Source organism: Dioscorea cayenensis, chromosome 18 (assembly GCF_009730915.1).
Source record: "Dioscorea cayenensis subsp. rotundata cultivar TDr96_F1 chromosome 18, TDr96_F1_v2_PseudoChromosome.rev07_lg8_w22 25.fasta, whole genome shotgun sequence".
NCBI classification, from domain to species: Eukaryota; Viridiplantae; Streptophyta; class Magnoliopsida; order Dioscoreales; family Dioscoreaceae; genus Dioscorea; species Dioscorea cayenensis.
The window spans coordinates 14,433,261-14,446,611 of NC_052488.1; the positions used below are offsets into that span (position 1 = coordinate 14,433,261).

The 13,351-nt window shown below is 42.6% G+C and overlaps 1 non-coding gene across 1 annotated transcript; it reads left to right on the plus strand.

Annotated features, from left to right (window-relative positions):
• Positions 1–11,524: 11,524 nt before the first annotated feature.
• LOC120283146 lies at positions 11,525–11,631 on the plus strand. Its single transcript, XR_005543147.1, has one exon. It is a non-coding gene; the product is annotated as a small nucleolar RNA R71 (small nucleolar RNA).
• The last annotated feature ends 1,720 nt before the right edge of the window (positions 11,632–13,351 follow it).

The following is a 13,351-nucleotide window of genomic DNA, read 5'->3' on the forward strand; positions in this document are numbered from 1 at the left end:
CAGAAAATCAAAAATTTAGATAATCCACACGGGCGTATGGAAATTGAACATGCCCGTGTGGATGCCCCATTCCAGCCCTTTAAAAGCCGCGATTCAGCCCTGATTTCTCCATCTTTTCGCCTATCTTTTCTTCCACCTTTCCTCATCTTTGGAGGCGCCCGTGGCTAGGGTTTGGGGAGGCTTTGGCAAGGCTTTGGAGAGGTTCGACGACCTTCAACATCACGTTTTCTTCGGAAGAGAGCTATTGGGGGAGCTTTCATCGGCACCGATCCAGCGAGGTGTGCCTTAGGTTTGACTAGGGGACCTTTGTAGAAGACCCGGCCGATCCACAAGACCTTTGACATGAACACATGGGGGTTTTCATTCATGGATTGCATCTCTTTGCTTTTGATTTCATTATCTATTGTATTTTGCTCCATGGAGAGCTAAATCCCTAGTGGGTACTTGGATATTTGTGAACCCTAGGATGTATTCATTTCATTGAACCCTTTTATTATGATTTCAATTAATTAATGTTTTAATTGAGTTCCAATCTTGTATGCTTGATTGAGTGAATACTCCCTTAGAGTGAGACTAGAGTTGAGAGTTCTTGTTGGTAACCCTTGTGAGTGAGTGACACATCACGAGAGTTAGACAAAGCTATATTGGAAAGGGTTGAGAGGGTGAGTCGAGAGATAGCGGAGCATCCCCTTTCCCCTCTAGTGTGATTTATTCTACCTCCATTTCCTCGAGCTCTTTGTGGTCATAGTAGAGTAAATGGGCTAAGGGATGACCTTCCGCTGGGGCTTAGTTGCAGAGGAAACAAAGTGAAGCGTTGAAGTGATTTTAGCACCTAGGGCTTAATTGTGGCTAGGACCTTTCACCTGGACCAAAGGGTTAAGTCTACATCTAGGAAGACGATTTATCACTTGGAATCTATAGAACTCATTGTGATTCTATACGAATGCGAGGTTGAGAGGTTATTCAATTTCTTCTCCATGAGATGTATAGAGTTTGGCATGGTTGACTTAGATTTGGGATCATGTATTAAAGGATCTCTATGACTCATTAATGTATTCTTCTCCGTGAGATGTATAGGGTTAGGCATGATTGTCCTAGGCAGAACAATATCTGGGAACCCTGTTTATCGTTGATTGCATCCCCTATCTTTTACTTGTGCTTCCTTTATCTTTTCTTATTTTCATTTGCATTGAGTTTTTTTTACATCACTATCAACATATTTTCATTCTACTTAAATAGCAATCTTGGTGGTTCTAAGCACTATTCCCTGTGGATTCAACTACCCTCTCACCTAGGTATTATTACTTCGACACCCATGCACTAGCGGTTTACACGCATATTCGGTCGTGTCAAGTTTTTGGCGCCGTTGCCAGGGAATAGGTGTTTAGAAACACTTTGTACTTTGCTATTTTAAGTATTTATCATTCATTCTATTTTACACTTTCTTATTCGTCCATCATTCTCATTTATTTTCTATTGTCATGTCTTACTTTTTCTTGCAAGAGTTTAAATGATGATTGATCCGCTTATTGCTCTGTATTCTCGAGTTGATGCTCTGAGTGAAAAAGTTGATAGAATTATTGCTTCACAACAACAGAGCATTCCTTATTGCAACACATATCATCCAATTGGAAAGGGCTACCGAAACTTCTTCTGGAATAGTGATGGACGATATTGGGAAGCACCTCAAGAGGAATGTCTAAAGGATGAGATAATTGGAAATGATGCACTTCAATTGCAAAAAGTATTAACTAATTTTATTGAAGTAACCAATGTCCATGTCCAAAATACACTAAGAGGTCATGGAACCTCCTTTAAAAATCTTGACAATTGACATGTCTGTATGTGCGTGTAAACCGCAAGTACACAGGTGTCGAAGTAATAATCCCAAATGAGTGGGTATCGTATCAATAGAGAGTAGGGAATAAAGACACTTAAGTTGTTTCTTAACTAATGTGGAAGATAAATAGTGATATGTGTGACAAGATTCAATTCTCAAAAGTAAAAACAACAAGAAAGAGAGCACAAGTAAAGGAGAAGGTAAGGCAATTGATAAAGATGGGGTACCCATGTATTGTTCCGCCTTGGACAATCGTTTCAAGTGCAAGAAATCTCAATTATGCTTCCTAATTAATGCAATAGTAAGTCGTGGAAATCCTTAATTGCATAGTCCCAAATCTAAGGTCAACCATGCCTAACTCTATGCATGTCCCGAAGGAGAAACCGAACAATCTCAACACCTCGCACTCGTATAGAATTGCAATGAGCTCTAGGGATTCCAAATGATAAACCCTATTCCTATGTATAGACCTAACCCTTTGGTCTAGGTGAAAGATCCCTAGCCACAATTAAGCTCTAGATGATAAAATCACTTCAACGCTTCACTCCGTTGGACTCGCAACTAAGCCCCAACGGAAGGTTATCCCTTAGCCCATTCACTCTACTATGGCCGCAAAGAACTCTCGGAACATGGAGGTAGGATAGATCACACTGGAGAGGAAAGGGGATGCTCTGCTGCAACTCGACTCACCCTCTCAACCTTCTCCAATCTAGCATTGTCTAACTCTCATGGTGTGTCACTCACTCACAAGAGTTACCAAGAAGAACTCTCAACCCTAGTGTCACTCTAGGGGAGTATTCATATAATCAAGCATATAAGATTGGAACTCACAATAAACATCAATTAATTGAATGCATAATAAAGAGATTCAATGAAATGAATACATCCTAGGGTTCACAATACCCAAGTACCCACTAGGGGTTTAGCTCTCCATGGAGCTAGATACAATAAATAAAATCGAATGTAAAAAACAAAGCATCCATAGAAAAACCCCCTCATTAGTCGTGGTGATGGTCTTGTGGAGAGTCCTCTACTCGTCACAAGGGTCCCTTTGTCCGGCCAATTATACACCTCACCGAATCGGTGCCGACGAAAGCTTTCCCACGAACCTTCTTCCAAACAGTGCGCAATGTCAGAGCCGTAGAACCTCTCCAAAGCCCTACCCAATACCTCTCCAAACCCTAGCCACAGTCCTCTCTCAAGTTGGGGAAAAGATGGAGAAAAGAATGCTGAAATCGGGGCTGAAATTGGCTTTTAAAGGGCTGGCATCGGGATTTCACAAGCCCGTGTGAGCACCCCTTTGGATTTTTCACATGCACATGTGGAATTTCCACACGCCCGTGTGGATTCTCTATTTTCCTATTTTCTTAACCAGCTGTGAACACTCCGGTACAGTATACTTTCTACAGTTCGCTACTTCATTACTAGCCCGAAATACTCCCGAATCCATGCTTTCATCAAGGTAACGCAAACGGGCACACGTTTACATCGTGGATCACTTTGCTTCTTCAATAACGGACATGTTGGTGGAGATCTTATGACTGCCTGAATGCTTGAATGTGGCTGCCTGACACGTCCGAATATGCGTGTGAACCTCAAAGTGCACGGGTGTCGAAGTAATAAAATACCCGGTGAGTCGGGTAGTTGAATCCACGGGGAATATGGCTACTAGTACTAACTTCTTCTCTGCTTTCTAGCCTAATGATAAATAGAAAGGTGTGGTGATCTAATGTGTGAAGAAATGAATACCGGAGACAAATATGCAATGGTGAAATGGATGCAGATCTCAATCAGTAAAAGTGGGGTATTCGGGTAATGCTCCCCCTAGGATTCAGGTATTAGGTACCGGATAAGCAAAGTGTTTCTATGAGGAGTAAGTTAAGTCGTGGAAATCCAAATATAATCGGATCCGGCCTCCCGATCACCGATACTAGTCCCCTACGAGGTCCCGGTGGAGAAATCGCTCAATCTCAACACCTCACACCACATATGACCGCAAAGCACTCTAGGGATTCCAAGAGGTGTATCCGATTCCTAAAGATTGATCCAACCCTAATTCCTGGTGAATTATCCTAACCCCCTACAAGGTCCCGGCGGAGAAATCTCTAAATCTTATGCCTCACACCAAATATGGTTGCATAAAGCTTAGGGAACGGAGATAGAATACACCAATTGAAGGGGAAAAGGGATGCTCTCTGTCTCATGACTTACCCTCTCAACTCTCTTCAATCTTGAGGTTCTAACCCTAATGGAGACCTCTCTCTCACCAAGTAACAAATCATGCAAACCAAATAACCAAAAGATCAATAAGGTAAGCAAGCATTAGACAATCAAGATTAAAACTTAATTAAATTCAGATTAAATAGAAACACTAAGCAAATCCACAAAAGATGAGAATCCTAGGGTTCACAAGGCCAAATACCCTCTAGGGTTTTAGCTCTCCATGGAGCAACATACAAAACACACCATCAATGAATGAAAATACATTAAAACCATAGAAATAAACCCCCTTATATATGAACTGATGGCCTTGATGGAGAGCTTTGACGTCTTGAAGGACCCACTCCGAAGCTAGGTTCACCGGTGGCTTCCTTGATGCTATGACGGAGGAGGAATCGATCAAAGTTGGTGACGAAGAGCCTCCAAAGCCGCAAAGACCTCCTCTCCAAACCCTAGCCGTCTCACCCCTCAAGGGCCACACAAAAGATGAGAAAGAATAGGGCAAAACGGCTATTTATAGGCCTTAGACCGCATCTGGCACGTGCCCCAACGCGCCCATGTGGATTTTCCACGCACTCGCGTGGGCTGCAAGAATTTCCATGCGGGCACGTAAACAGTAATTTTCATAGTACTTTGCTACAGTACTTTTAACAAACCGCGGTCCAAACACTCTTCACTTATGGCCACATGTCCGGGCACACGTTCATGTGGTAGGCTATAAAACTTCTCTTCATCGACGTATCTTTGGGAGGTCTTGCAATCTTCACAAAGAGAAGGAACATGAAGATGTGGCTGCCTTTGTGCCCTTCCAACTAGTGAATTGACTTGAATCTTCTTGGAAGTTGGCACAAATCTCCATGTTTATGAACTCCTCTCATGTCTTGGTCCTTGAATTGAACAAGAACTCCCAACATTGTGTCTTTATAGCCTATCTTCGCTTCCTTTTTACTCTTCAAGGCATTCACAACCTATATGCATAAAAGAACACCAAATACACAATATGAGACATAAACCATGGTAAAAATGATGCTCAATGCATGTAAAACATATATAAAAATATGTCTACTCAAGCACTTATCACTGCCCTTGTGCCCCTCCAAATAGTTGTGCTAACTCGAATACGAGGAGGTTGGCACACATTCCTGCATTTGGAACCCGATCTATGTCTCCGCATTTGAACCTTAGCAAGATTTCCTCCAAATTGGTGCATTGTGACCAACATTCGCTTCTTTCTCTCATATTCGGCCTCACAACCCTACCTACATGAAAGTAACATAAATACACACATATTAGCATTAAAACCCGAGAAAAGTAATGCTCAACACAAGGAAAGAACACTTCGTATTCTTATCGCACAAGTACTTATCAAACTCCCCCACACTTAAGCTTTTGCTTGTCCTCAAGCAAAAATTAAAACATTATAGCATAGACGAAGGAAATATTGGAAGTTCTTGGCCTTAGGTTCACCATACCATACAAAGAGTGCATTCTACAAGTACGGGAAATTTCAGCACTAAATATGAAAAAGCAATGTTCTAGCTAAAAACTTGAATCAAAAAGGTCGACAAACCCAAAATCGTGTAAGTGTGTGAGCTCACTCAAGTCAACCCAAAGTATACTCCTCAAGTTATACATACAAGGGACTTATTTATCTACAAAAGGTGATAAAAATTCAAAAAGTGTAGTAGCGTCACACATCCTCTAAGGTAGCCCTTTCCAAAGCGGCCGCTAAGGTGGCTTTCACAGTTTCGAGGTGGTAGCTCTTTCTACCGGGGTAGTAGCTTTCACACATCCCATGAGATAGCTCTTTCTCTTATTAGGACATAACTAGTATCTGACTTATGAGAGTAGCTTCATACATCATAGGTGGTAAACAACTAAACAACTATAACTAGTCCCTTATACATCAAACATGAGTTTCCAAAAGAGTTCAAAGAGTGAGTAGTGCAACAAGTGTCAATCGGGCAAAAATTCTTAGAAATTCAAGCAAAAACTAGAGCATGAAAACATTAAATGTTAAAAATTCTCCTAAACTCAAGAATACAATCAATGCAACTAAGGTAAACCGCAATTGGCTATGTGAGCATGTATATCAATCAAAACTAGTATAAAAGAGATGCATGCACTATGAAACTCCCCCAACACTTAAGTTGTATATTGTCCCCAATGTACACATGAAAGCTCATTCATAATGTAAATCAATTAGATTGAGATGTGGGAAAAGCAATCAAAACAATACTCCCCTAACCCCTAGTGTTGCATTTGATGGAGCTAAGTCCTTAGGAGTGTTGTTCCAACAGGTTGTGAAGCTCACACGGTCAAGTGCCGAAACACCTTGGCCAAGCCCATGACAAAGTCTCAATTCCCATGATGACAAGACCATCTGTACGCATACACGAGGGGGTTCAGTAAAGCTCAATAAAAACAAAAATAACTTGAGTATATAAAATATAAGACAATGAATACAACTAGAGATACAAAATGAAAATAAACTCAGAGGGAAAGTTCTTTCTGATTATACAAGTCCAAAATTAAATGCGAAAATAAAAGATGAGGAAAATAAAATCAAGTGTCGATGCTGCGATCTAGATTATCTGCTGCTATTGGTGCTAGATCAAGTGGTGTTGGTGGAGGTGGTAAAGAAACTTAGGGGGCCTGAGGAGTCCTCGGCCACACGACAAATGACGAGCCGATGTCTCGCTCTAAGATTTGCTATAATGTGTCAAAATGTGCCATGAACTCCTTATACTGTGCGGCCTGTGTAGCCCTAATATCGGCAATCTCTACTTGGGCCCCTACTACCTATATCTGTAACATCCCCACAGCACTCTCAAGCCTCTCAAAGTGATCCTGGGCTCGAGATGGTAAAAATATGCGCATGGGGGATGGGTCTTCTGTCACCGGATGTGCCTCGGTCTCCATAGGTGCTGACTGAGGCTCGGGGGCAGGCTGGGAAGCCTTGGCATCATCGTCCTCCTCCTCGGCTATCTTTGGGATTGGTAGAACCAGAGCATAAACCCCTGTCTGAACCCTACAGACCATGCCCATCAATCTCATCATCTCCAGGCTTAGGGGTGCAGGTATACTCGTCATCTTGGCCCCGCGAATCACGCCCAAGAGACCCATACCCAGAGCTAATCTCGTAATGAATGGACCTGAAAAGATCGCTTCCGATTTGGCATACTGGACCTGATGTCGAATGTACTTAGTGACGATGTGCCCTAGATGGATCGGTGTGCGGTGCATCATCAAATACACGTACAGAAGCTCCTGCCTGTTCAGAACGGCAGTGCTATCACCACGGCCATTCACCGACCTGCTCATGATGGCATGTAGATATCAGTACGCAGGTTGGGAAAGGCACATGGCCTTAGACAACCCTGGCTCATATTGGCCCTGACCACATAATGCTCTATAAGCTCTCTGTGGGGTCAGAGCTCCAGGATAATCTGTCGGTAACTGAGAGTACTCCTCAGTGTCTGTAAATGCCTCCTCGTATAAGCCGAGCAGAACTGAAAACTGAGTGATACTCATACTATAGTGATGTCCAAGTGCTCTGAACTGAACTATGTCGAGGTCATCGAATGTCGCATAGGATCTATCGAACTCGAATATCGACAGAACCTCAAGTGTAAGCTCCCGGATGGCTGGCTATCTAATCGACAATAACTACCTCCAACCACCCACAAAAACGAGATACTTGACCTCATCAACGAACTGATCCCCCTGCTGTAAATCTCTCAATATACTCGTGTCCAAGAATAGAGTTTATCCGAACCGAAGTCTCGACAGACGCTTGAAATGAAACTGATGCTCGGGGATAGTGAATCTCATGCTCTCAGAATCAGGAGATGACTCTCGCGGATACTTATCAGCTTTCTTTTTTGACCTGGGTGCCATAGTCTGCAAAATTTAAAGAGCATTGATCAAACTAGTTAATTAAACACAGCTACAGAAATCCACACGGTCGTGCAGAATTTCCGCACACACTTGTGGATCCACTGGCCGTGAACAAACGCACGGCCACACTTCAAACTCCAGAAATGCACCATTACAATGCTTTTACTTCATTCTAAATAGAAATAATCATTCTAATTGAAGAAACGAAGAATATTGACTAGTTTCATCGATGAAAATCATCAATTTGTGAAGGAAATCAAAGATAGGGCTTACCATCGAGTTTAGATGAAAAAGCTTTGAAAACGGCCGGAAAACCAAGTGAAATCCCTCCAAATTGGCGATATGAGGTCGGGAAACAATGTAGAAGTGCTCTCAGATAACTAGAGGATATTAGGTTAAAAAGAAACGATAATACTTTTAAAAGAACTCGCGCCTCTTGGAGTTCTGTACATCCGCACGGGCATGCGGAAATTACACACGCCCGTGCACCTCCACAAGAAAGCTTCACAATGGCAGGTGCACGCCCTGTGTGCTCTCGGGAAAACACTCACTGTCTCTGAACTCAAATACACGGGCATGTGAAAAATACCCACGCCCGTGCGCCCGACCCACAGGGACAGCCGCACGCCCCTGTGGCTGCTCTGGAATTCTGAGAAAAATTTCTAAGTGTTCCGCATGCCCGTGGAGAAATTCCGCACCGGCACGGGCATTCACAAGCCCAACTCACAGGGGCAACCGCATGCCCCTGTGACTTCTCTGGATGAAGAGATCTCCTCTGCAGAGATTCGCATGGGTATATGAAAATTACCCACGCCCTTGCGATTTTCAAAAGGTCGCCCACACTAGTGAGTACACGCCCCTGTTTACTTTCAAGAAAATCTGCCAGTCTCTACTGGAATTCACAATGCCCGTACGGAAATTACCCACGGGCATGCGAGGATTGCATGGTCGTTCACATGGGCGAGTCCACACCCTGTGCCTTCTCTGCATGAGCTCGCAATACAAAACCACGGGTGTGTGTTAATTCCACACGCCCATGTGTTTTCTCTGGATGCCTTAGAAAATTCTGCAAGCTCTGTAGAAAATTTCTGAGCATGTTTACACACTCAGAGCCTACCCCAATATGCAATTTCTACCAGTGAAAAACATGAGAAATAACTCAAACGACCAAAACTTCGCCAAATTCACATGAAAATACACGATGAACTTGAAACTCCACGATAAAATCACAGCAAAAAGATAAAACATCAAGACACCAACACTCAAGAATTTATTCAAGCAACACTAAACTTTCAAATTAAGAAAACAATAAACACTTGTGTTGCCTCCCAAGAAGAGCTTGTTTAACATCACTTAGCTTGATGTACCTTGTCTTACCACACAGGGGCTCATAGATCAAAGTTTCAATCTTATCCATGGCTTGGAAACATGATGAGCAAAACCTCTTGTAGGTAGAGGGTGAATTATCGGGCTTGGGTCTTCCTAGCAATGATTCAGCCAGTTTGTTCGGTTCACGCATGTCTCCAACAACCTTAGAGCATTTCCGGTGGCGTCTCCTAGCCCTCTTCATTTTTTGGAGCACCTTCTTCAAGATCCCCGGAGTAGATGGTACTGCTTCTGTCGAACCAAGCATCATGATCTCTTTATTATCCTCCTCTTGGTCGAACAAGCCTTCGTATGGATCCAGATTGAACATTTCCTGTATGTGTTCATCAACAATCTTATTAGTAGCATCTAGAAAATACAAAGTATCATCGAAATCAAGAGAATGCTGCATGGCTTCAGCAAGGCGGTATGTGAGTTTGTCATCTCCAACTCTCAAAGTTAGCTCTCCGTTGTCCATGTCAATCAATGCCTTGGACGTCCACAAAAATGACCTCCCAAGTATCAAGGGTACATCTGCATCCTCATCAACATCTAGCACTATGAAGTCAACTGGAAAAATGTACTTATCCACCTTGACAAGCACGTCCTCGATGATGCCTCTCGGATGTCTCACCGTTTGATCCGCCAATTGCAAAGTCATCCGAGTAGGCCTAGGCTCGCCCAAGCCTAGCTTTTGAAAGAAGGTGTATGGCATGACGTTGATGGTAGTGCCTGAGTCCGCCAATGTCATTTCTCCACCTAGATTGCCAATATTACATGGAATGATGAAGCTTCCTGTGTCTTTCTTCTTGTTTAGCATGTTCTTTTGCAAGACCTCAGAGCAAGACGCATCTAAGATCACTGAAGCACTCTCCTCCAACTTCCTCTTGTTGGTCAAGTCTTTCAAGAATTTTGCATACTTAGGCATTTGTGCCAATGCCTCAACAAAAGGAATGTTGATGTGGAGTTGCTTGAACAAACTCAGGAACTTCTTGTACTGTTCATCCCCTTGGTCATTCTTCAATCTAGAGGGATAAGGGATCCTTGGCTTGAAAGGTAGGGGTGCTACCTCCTTCTCTTTGCTTATTTCCTCTTCAACCTCTATAACCTTGGGTGCGTGTTCATTTGGCTTCTCACTCGGAAGCCTACCGTCGACCTCATGACTACTTCTTAAAGTGATCATCTTCACATGCTCTCTGGGGTTGGTCTCTGTATTGCTTGGTAAACTTCGATGTGGACTTTTCGATAAGGACTTTGTAATCTACCACACTTGATTTTCAAGATTATGTAAGGAGGTGGTCTGGTTGCGATGTGTAGCCTCAACTGATTCAAACCTTGTATTTGACGATTGCACATACTTAGTCGAGGCCTTCTCGAAATTGGTCATTCAGGTCTTCAAAACTGAAACTCTATTTTCCACATTTGGGTGTTGTTTATGGAAACCCAGTGGCCCCATGGCCTTTTGTAGACCTTGGTTGCTCCACGAGAAATTGGGATGACTCTTCCAACCCGGATTGTATGTATTGCTGTATGGATTTCCTTGATTCCTCATGCCATTACCCACAAAATCGACGTTTTCAACTGAAGATGTAAAAAAGTATCTAAAAGGGTGAAACTTAGATATTTGCACCCTGTCGAAGTAAGGAGCCATGGCATATATGTTTGGAACAGATTCCATTTTGAGAGATTTGAAAAAGCACTATCTCGTTGAAAGGTTCTATACATCCGCCGTTTCTCAACGCATTTCTTTAGACAAAAACTCTGTTTTTTCCTCTTTCCGGATGGTAAATATTTCTCAGAACATAGAGTGTGAATCAAATCCATGTTTGAATTGAAACTGAGATACTGATGCAAGTTCTTCACTTCTGAATCAAATAGATTCATATCTAAAAGAGGCTGACAATAAGTTCCTTCAAAATTAGCTATTTGTTCCTCTGTTAGAGGTAATCTGAGGGAGCATGTCCTCCACCACACCCGGTTCAAGTAATCACGACTGCTATTCTATTCGAAGTTACAAGATCTAACTTTTTTCTTTCTCCTGGCATTCCATTGGTAGCTGTTTAACCCCATTTCTTCAATTAATTGAGAAGTCTCACTTGGGGTTTTGCTACCTAAGGTACCTCCTGCTACCGCATCCAAGAGTTGCCTTGTACTCAGATTCAGATCGTTGTAAAACGTTTGAACAATCATCCACTCCGGAATCCGTGTTGCGAGCACTTTCTAAGGAGCTCGTTGAACTTTTCCCACGTCTCAAATAGAGACTCCAATTCCAATTGTACAAAGGATGAGATCTCATTCCTAAGCTTTGCAGATTTTCCAGGAGGGAAATAACTGCCAAGAAAACCTTCTAACATCACCTCCCATGTGGTAATTGATGCTCTAGGTAATGAGTGTAGCCACTACTTCGCTCTCCCTTTCAAGGAAAATGTGAAGGCCCTCAACTTGATGGCATCATCCATTACCCCATTTATCTTCAGCATATCACACACCTCGAGAAAGTTTTTATATGACTGTTTGAATCCTTATCGGCCAAACCATTGAAGTGCGCAGATTGCTACAACATATAGATGAATGCCGGCTTCAGCTCGAAGTTCTGAGCTGTAATCGGGGGAACGCATAATGCTCGATTGTGTCCCCAATACTGAAGGTCTAGCATAATCTGATAATGTCCGCTGTTGCTCATTCCGTTCTGCCATGTTTTTTGGTTCTTCTACTTCCAAATCAGCTAGATTAGACTGTTCTTGCTCAGGTTCTTTCCCTTTTCTTCAAAGTATACGTTCAAGCTCGGGATCTCCTTCAATCAGTATGGAGGGGTTCCCTCGGGTCATAACCTAGAGCTGCACCAAAAGAAAGGAAACAAAATCAGAACGATGCTAGAATAAGAAAATATAAAATAAAATGAATAAATCAATAGCTAAGAAAAACAAAGTGCAAAGTATCTCAAACAAGAATATATGTGGGAGAGGCAATCGAAACAATACTCCCCTGACTACTAGTGTTGCATTTGATGGAGCTAAATCCTTGGGAGTGTTGTTCTAACGGGTTGTGAAGCACACATGGCCAAGTGCTGAAGTACCTTGGCCGTGTCCATGACTACCTCTCAGTTCCCATACTGATAAGTGACACGTCCGTATCTGAGTGGGTATCGTATCCACACAGAGTAGGGAATAAAGACACTTAAGTTGTTTCTTAACTAATGTGAAAGATGAATAGTGATATGTGTGACAAGATTCAATTCTCAAAAGTAAAAACAACAAGAAAGAGAGCACAAGTAAAAGAGAAGGTAAGGCAATCAATAAAGATGGGGTACCCGGGTATTGCTCCCCCAAGGAAAATCGTTTCAAGTGCAAGAAATCTCTATTATGCTTCCTCATTAATGCAATAGTAAGTTGTGGAAATCCTTAATTGCGTAGTCCCAAATCTACGGTCAACCATGCCTAACTCTATACATGTCCCGGAGGAGAAATCGAACAATATCAACACCTCGCATTCGTATACAATTGCAATGGCCTCTAGGGATTCCAAATGATAAACCCTATTCCTATGTATAGACCTAACCCTTTGGTCCAGGTGAAAGATCCCTAGCCACAATTAAGCCCTAGGTGATAAAATCACTTCAATGCTTCATTCCATTGCACTCGCAACTATGCCCCAACGGAAGGTCATCCCTTAGACTATTCACTCTACTATGGCCGCAATGAACTCTTGGAACGTGGAGTAGGATAGATCACACCGGAGGGGAAAGGGGACTCTCCGCTGCCTCTCGACTCATCCTCTCAACCCTTTCCAATTTAGCTTTGTCTAACTCTCATAGTGTGTCACTCACTCACAAGAGTTACCAAGAAGAACTCTCAGCCCTAGTGTCACTCTTGGGGAGTATTCATATAATCAAGCATACAAGATTGGAACTCATAATAAACATCAATTAATTGAAAGCATAATAAAGAGATTCAATGAAACGAATACATCCTAGGGTTCACAAATACCCAAGTACCCACTAGGGTTTTAGCTCTCCATGGAGCGAGA